The sequence below is a fragment of the Dinoponera quadriceps genome, unplaced genomic scaffold (assembly GCF_001313825.1).
Source record: "Dinoponera quadriceps isolate SergipeBrazil2010 unplaced genomic scaffold, ASM131382v1 scaffold3164, whole genome shotgun sequence".
Lineage (NCBI taxonomy): Eukaryota > Metazoa > Arthropoda > Insecta > Hymenoptera > Formicidae > Dinoponera > Dinoponera quadriceps.
In genome coordinates this window covers 338,435-347,041 of record NW_014557186.1, presented here as the reverse complement: position 1 = coordinate 347,041, position 8,607 = coordinate 338,435, and positions in this window count along the sequence as shown.

The window sequence follows — 8,607 nt, the reverse complement described above, 5'->3', positions numbered from 1 at the left end:
TGAAATGAGTTAAGAGGAGAACGATCCTGGCGGATTAATGCGCCAGGAAGACGTGATGCGACGATATGCAATAGTAAGCACTCGCGGGCGATTGTTTCCTCGTAACCGCAACCGTGCGTCGGTTTCGCGCGGGTTTCGACTCCGGGCGGGCGAGTAGCGATTACATCCATACCATTTTCGTTCTTCGCGCAACGCAAGCATCGGTTCAGGGTTGCTCCTGCGTTTCCCTTCGACGAAATTGCGGATGCCGTTTTCGTGCCGGGGGGCCATCCATCCCGGCCCTAGTTTCCCGCGGAATCGAACGCGCGCTCCATCGGCGATGCATTTGTCAAACGACCGGGCAGAGGCCATCGGAAGAATACGAGAGCCGTCGTCGGGGAAATTAATAAACAGTTCGTCACCTTAATGGAACGCCTCTTCGTCCCCGCTTTTCAATGTCCTCGCTCCCGCGCTCGACGGATTTTCATCTTCCGATGATATGCTTCCCCTCTTTTTACGCTATCGCATTTTTGTTACTCGCCGCTCCGCGCGGTTTACGCGATGCGCAAAATAACGAGCGCGTTTGATATTTATTACGTTTCGGATGTCCGTGCGTGCGCACTCACGTATCCACATAGACGCGCACCATGCAACGCGCAAAACTTTCAGATTATAACATATTTTAGATTAAAAAAATACTCCGTGGGTTGTTTGCAGATGAAAAGAAACACGCGGCTCTTTTTTTTTCTCTTACCGTGCATTATGTGCTGCGCCGCAGCCGTAAACTACCAGCCGCCCGTTGTTGACTGCGTGTTTTCTACGTTCATATACGCGCGAAAAAAAAATACGTGTGTTCAACATTTTTCGAGAAATTTCGAGCAATAGTATGACTGCGTTCAGTGACGCCTTTTCCCACCGGGTTCTCGTAAAGGGGAAAAATAGAGTCGGAATATAGTGGAACTTTACGACAGGTGCAAGTTTGCGCAGTAACGTGAAATTTTTTACTCCGCGATAAGCTAGTGAACCTCACGATTATTGGACAGCGAGAGTTACTCCCAGCCAGCTGGAATTTCTCTTTGGAAAAAGGTAAGATATTTCGCGCGCACATGTGTGTCCCGTGTGCTCTGCCCCCCCTCCCCCCCTCTCTCTCTTTTTTTCTTTTCTTCCATATTAATGACAATTTATAAATGTTCTCGACGAATACCCGCGTCCCGTTGACGACAAAGCTCGGTTTTAACGACGTTTTGTTACGCACACATTTCCCGCTCGCGAATCACGGAGGATTCAAGGCTCGCAGAATCGCATGAGCATCCGAAAATTATGGACCACCAGTCCCGAAACTCTTGCGACCGCCGTTGCGTAAAACGGCAAGAGGATTCGGCCGTTCCGGAGATTTACGATCTCGATGTGTCCTGGCGCTTACCTCGGGCCATTCCTCCTTATCATTGTCTATCGCGGCGCGTCCCCGCAGGACTCTCGGGACGGGAAAACAGGACTTCACGGGTTTCCCGTCATAGCCGACAGGCGGGCCGGGTGAGAGGAAGGGGAAGGTCAGACAAACTCTCTCGATCGGAACATCGTCGAGCGCGCAGTTTTAAAATTCATAGAAACGGACTTCCGGCGCGATCTCTCAGCTGAATAATAGAACCCCGGGCCGTAGCTTTCCGTATGTTCTTCGGCCCATTTCCCGAGCTTTGAAGGAAGCCGCGTCGTGATCTAATTGCGATCGAAATGAATTATTATTAAACACGCTCGAGTGCCGCGCACACGATCGCACGATTACTTGTTCAATATTAACTTAATATTGCCGGAAACTTTTGTCTCAAGTCACATTTCTCGAGAGATGGGGGGTATATCCCGGAGTTCCCGGCGAATGTTCTATGGAGTGTCGTTTTCGCGAAACGAATTGGCACGAGCGAAGGAGCACGTCGACACGCAAATTTCCCAGCTCTAATCGAACTTTCGCGCACCGTCTTCTCGGGCGCAACGAGGCGTCCGACAGGATTCTGTCGAGCGTCGACTCGCAGACGAAGAACGCGACTCGAAAGGGGAATTTAACTCTTCTCGAGTTTGACGAAAGAAAGGGGGAACTAAGCGATCGTTTCACGAAATTCGAAAAATCGATGAAGCGCGTTCGCGTGCATGCTACGCTGCATTCTTTCGGGAAAGGATGAAAATAAAGGACGTAGATATTGTGGGATCGACTTGTCACGCCGATGATCACGCGGCCCAATTAATTAGAACGAAAGATCGCTTCGTTCCCGAATCCGTTAAAGTACACGCCCGAGCTTCAACTTGTTCGGTCTTAAGAAAAGCCGCACGACAATTCGAATAAGTTCGTCCTCAAACATTTTAATCAAACTTCCACGAGAGAGAATCGCATCGTCTGTTGACTTTCGACTCGCTCGTGATGTAAAAAGAAAAAAGAAACACAGGAGAAAGATGAAGGAATCTCACGTAGAAATTGCGAAGCTAGTTCAACTGGCCAAACATTGGCTCAGTATCGACGGCCAAGAGTTGACAGCCTGGTACCGATTAGCATCAACAAGACTTCTTCTCGCAGTTCTTGAGAAATATCCACAGTAGATTTTTTACCATCTATTATCGACTTTCTTTTAATCATTTTATCGATGCACTTTGTAATTTTACAAGGTCTTCACGGTTTACCAGCTAGGCAGAGTTCGTCGACTTATATTTAGCAATATCCTATTCACTGTACTTTTATCAATTAATAAGGAATGAGCAATCTCTTGGGAAACTTCACCTTGTTGAGAAAAATTAATTACTGCTTCGCATAACTGAAGGTTTGCGTGTTTTGGTATCGCGGCGGGTAATCGATTGAATGTTAGATGAAGCAAACACTTACGAAGGAATTTCATGAAAAATGTAAGCAAACCGCGTTTGTAAAGCCAAAACAAAAATATGGCTCGATATTTTTAAACGTAGATAAATACTCGACTAAGTAAACGGGAAATATGTAATTAGAGAATTCTTTTAGTTGCATTATTATTTGTATGATTGTTATGCCAATTATCTTATATAATTAATTTTTAGAGCAATCTAGTGTTTTAAAATGTATCTTGGAAAGACAATTGGGCTCAAAACTTTCGCATGTCGCTGCTGCGCAACGTGGCTGCGTTCCGCAGAGCGCATTATACGCATCATGCCGCGCATTACTGCGCGGCCGTTCCGCTAATGCATTATGCACGGGATAAAGGCCGTTTTCTACCAAGGACATAATATTATACAAAGCCATTTTATTAGCTACACATTATCTTATGAGATAAGCTTGACAATATGTCGCCAATAAAATAGCCTTGCGTACTTTATATCTCCTGTTAAAATACGGTCAAAACTAATCTAGAATAGAATTTTATAATAACATAGAGAAAATGGCAGTTCTACAAATTGAAATATATCAGTTTCTTGATATATTTGAAAACGTTGATATAGTGATAATGATAGCATTAAAGAGTTCCTTTTTCTGATTTAAACAATGATGAAAATGATGTAATGATAAATGTTAATGCAATCATTCAAAACGATAAATGTGATCTAATCGCAATTCCTAAAGTCCATAATTACATTGAAGATGTAATTAATAGTTAATAATTAATAATTAAAATGCCGAAGATTAAAAAAAAACACTTTGGAAAGTAAATTAGAATAATATGTAATATATTACACATATGGAATAATAAAAGTATAAATTAAATTACATTTTTTTAATAGGCTATATATCCAACATCGTTCGAAAATATCTTGCTATTGATTAGTGCTTGAAACAATGAGTTGGAAAATAATTCCCAATTCCAGCAAAAAAACAAACATACGAATGTGAAACAATTTCCACGGTTATCGGCAGTCAGGATTATCTCCTCCCTTTATTCGATAATATTTTTAATTTGTTAATAATTATTAACGAATATCATTAAATATTTTTTAAATAATTTTATTTGACTATTATATTTTCCATAATACACGATATTGAAATGTGTAAACAATATTAATGCATAATTCGTGAATAAATAAATATAATTATGCATATAAGTAATTATTTCAGTAACTTTTCAACAAACAATATTAATGCATAATTCGTAAATAAATAAATATAATAATGCGTGTAAGTAATTATTTCGGTAACTTTTCAACAAACACTCAGAAAGGTTTCAGACGTATTTCGGCAACCTTTCAGCACATCTTCAGGAAGGTTTCAAGCACAAGAATCGCGGACATTTTGCTACCTCCGGAATCGTCTTAGAGCTGTCTCAGAAACGTTTCTCAAAAACTTCACTTTTTCGCATGAAACATTTCTGAAAAATCTCTGAATGATTTCGGTGCTTCGGTACAGAATATGACTGATTTTTTCTCTAACTGCAGTATCCATCAGCTGCTGGAAGTGTTTAATCTCGGCGTATCGTATGTAAACCTATTTGAATATAGGATCTTGGACCCACTTAGAGCTATCTATCGAATGGGTAACGAAAGCCAATCCACGTGATCCACGATAGCCATTGTAAACCGATATGTGGCACGCGGCTAGTTAAAGGATTAATCCGCGCGTGATTATAGGACACTCGCAAAGTGTCCGCAACCCGTTGCATCCCGACAGAGGGACACGCGCGAAATGATCCCGTGGGAATTGACGATACAGTTGTTATGCCGGCACATCCTTGCGCACTTATCCGAGGTTGTATCTTCCTAACGTCGTTCGCAGCCACGATGTGGAAAACGCCGTGGAAAATCTTTAAAGTTCTCGCAAGACGCAATCTCTGCTTCGGGCAAGCGGCTCCTCGGATCACGTCGAAGTGGGTCGACCGTGTCGGACTTGATAAGAGCGCAATTATTCTTCTAATGCGAGCAGTGTTGCAAAAGTTATCTTCGATATGTCAAGTTAAAAGAAAAACTGCGAAAAACACTCAGTTTTGGAAACGGATCTCTTCTTACGGTCGAAACTTAGATTCGAATAATTCAGATTGTCCATATTAACTGAACATTGCGGATTTGAATTCTTGGATTGGAAGCGATCTCGAATATCCGGATAGTTAGATATGCGAATATTTGTCCTAATTAAAACACCTGTAGAAATAAAATTCAGCCCGCAGATTGAACGGCAAACACAGGATTCTCGATTTATTCTTCCATTACCCTTAACAAATTCGATTCCGCCTTCATTTATTCATTTTCAGTTTACTTTTTGCCCGAAAATGGTATAGGTAAAAAAAATACCGGTTCGACCTTGACTAGGGGATGCTCGTTGAGACACGATGTCATTCGTAAAAGTGAGTGACCGTAATTTCGAGATAAAGTGGCAGACGTCGACTCGCGAAAATCCGCGAAAGAGAGAGGCAGAGAAGGAAAGGAAGAGGGATGGAGAAAAGGTAGGGAGGGAGAGTGAGAAGGGGGGGAGGTGGGAAAGATGAAAGGAGAAGAGTCTGCGACGTGTTGGCCTCAAGTCGGCGAGTACCCGTTGCGACAAGTGCGACACGTTTCACCCTAAATCCGCTTTCCTCGAGGCGGAGCCTCGATAAATCCGTATTTGTTTGCTTTGGTGGGATGGTGGAGCTGCACCCGATGAAATTGCGTCGGGATGAATTCCAGGCTGCTCAGTAAAAAGAGCATCAGCCGTAATTGAAGGTTCCCGGCCCCGTAGACGACATGAGTACACGTGACGTGTTTACAATATTGCCGCGTCCACGGCGGAGACCGTCCGCATGGCACGTTTACGTGAAGGGCGGATCAATGATAGGATTTGCGAGAAAATGCCGAAAATATAATCTTGTTGACGAACGAAAAAAAGGAGATTCGAGGGTAGATTCCAGGTATGTGCTCAAGAATAACGTCGAAGATGGATGCCCCGTGAAAGGCGAAGGAGAGAAAAAGGAGGTAAACAACGACGTCGATGCGGATAAATGCTGTTTTAGAATCGAACTTTTCGGCGATATTTCTGGATCTGAGGTGTCGGTATGGAACTTTCTATTATAGGTCTATTCCAACCGAACGTATGTACGTTCGTCCTGGCAGTCAGTCTCTATAGGGAGGAATAGTGTTCGGGGATTATCCCTGTGACCATGTGACCGGTTCGGCTTTTTCTCCCGCACTGCCTGTCGTTCGTTACGTTCGATCGACCGTAACTTGCAGGATTTCTGTCCCTGGCACGGATGCATATATATATACGCACACACACCCACACACATGCAAGTCTCCTTTTCTTTCATTCTCTTTGCTGTACATCCTCTTTTTTCCCTCTTTACCCTCCTATCGTTCTCGGTTGCGTGTCAATTCCGCGTGTGACGACAAATCGTCAGGCGAAAATGATGTAAACCGGATATTTAATGAAAGTAAAATCTTATCACCAGCTGGGATTACTACTATCAGACTTTTTCCACTGGCTTCGTTGTTCGCGGTAACTTCAATAATGCAAACGAACAGATTTTTCGCGAATGTAAATCCACTAAAATAAAAATAAAATAAAATTTCGTTTATCTTTCGATTCACCGATAATACAGGTTGACATTAAACGTAAAAATGATAATTATCTTAAGAACTATATGTTTTAGAAAATGTTGAATAAAATTTTTATGAAATGCGACCACTAAAGGGATATCACAAATATTATAGTGGGAAAATAATTATTAGGTTAGTGTGTATGAAAATCGGATTTTTGTTATGCATATTATATTGGCCGTATTGTGATGAAGATATATTATAAATTAATACGCTTGCCAAAAATATAAGTCAGTCGATATTTATACTGTGTATTAACATTATCAGTTGTTTTTTTTTTAAACGTACGTGCCCGTGGTATCAATCCTTGAACCGCGATATGAGTATCAGTGAAATACGCATTATCCGATACGAATTTAAACTTGAATACAGTGTAGCTACGACAGCTTGCGACATTAATAAAGTTTATGGTGACAATGCAGTTAACGAACGAACCATTCAACGTTGGTCTAAAAAATTTCGTTCCGGAGATGAATTGCTTCGAAATGAACCTTGTAGTAAGCCTGAAACAATTGTCGACAACGATGTTTTGAAAACTTTGATTGAAGAAAATGAAAGGTAAAAGATACAGACTGCCGATAAATCCAACAAATGCGTGAAAAATTGAAGATACAGCGTCCGGCATTCTGTAATCGACAGGGGAATCCGACATTTCATGCATCAACTTAATACTTTCGATAACCTGAAAAATATTACTGGCTGTGATAAATTATTGCTCAATAGTTTTATTATTCGTACCAGTAATAAAACTACCATTTATCACTGGCTAATTTATCACAGCCAGCAATATTTTTCTATAAGAGGAATCAAATATGTGTGTGTGTGTGTGTGTGTGTGTGGTGCGATGGTACGACGCACGCAGACCTTCCTCACGTTGCACGCCAAGTTCGGGCGACCGACAACGCAAGGTGAAACGTCTCGGAGAGACTCGACATCGTCCACTTCCACGAGCGAGAACGCTGACGAAGGGATTTCGCGCCGACCGAACGCTTGTTCGCGGCCCGACGACAAAAGGGCCAGGCGGACGGGGCGTCGTCCGGCAAAATTCTTTCTTTAACCCTTTCGGTACATTTGACGAGTGAGACTCGTCATCTGCTTACTTCGGCATAAAATGTATTACTTTTACATATTAATCCATATAGCGACAAATTAAATCCGTCCCATGGGCATAAAAATCTTAAAATAATTCAGTACTCAAAGGGTTAAGGGAACGCGACGAATCACTGTGAAACAACATCAAATACGAAATACGCGAAAGACGAACCGAACTGAGAGCAAGACCAGAGTTGGGCGCCAGACGCTGTCAGCGTCACAGGAAATCCGAATAATCGCGAGAATTACCCCCAAAATCCAGGGCTCCGCCATTTATTTCTTACAAATAGAAATACCTACTTGCTTAGTTACCACTCCGCTTACTTCCACAGAACCCTGACATCAACCCTCTACTGATTCTAATCCGCAAAGACCTCGACGACGCGTTTGCTGAGCTCATTAAATCGCATCGGCGACTTCGACAGCCTGATTATGCGCCTAGCAGCGTCGCCGTGTTCAAGGAACGCTTGCGGGCGTATCTGCGAGCTTGTTCTGTGACGTTTGAACCGCTGATCTGTTGTTCCCCTCAACGGTGATATATACAGGATGTTCTAAATCTACCGTTCTTCTTCACACCTCGAAATTCTGCGGTAAATATTGGAGCCGATATTATTTTCCTTGATCAAAGCGTGACTTGGCATAAAATCCGCTCGAGATTGATCGAAGAAAAAATGACGAAGAGAGATAGGTAGATAGATAGGGAGAGAGAGAAAGAGAGAGAGAGAGAGAGAGAGTTAAGCACGTTCTCGAAAGAAAATCTTACGTTTTGCTTTTTCTTTCCTTCGGTGTTGAATATCCGCGCAAGCGGGAATCCAATTAACGCAACGTTAAGGGAAAGTTCGCCAGATCGGAAATCGCTGCGTAATCGTGTCGATCGGCCGCGTATCCTGGCAGGACATTCCGGTCGTTTTGCGCGACGATCGGAAGATCTTCGGACGCGCGATGTCGACGAATAATTCTGTCGCCGTCCGACGCTACCTACGCGCGTTACGTGCACTTCAGGACCAATTCTCGTGCTCGGGCATGCAA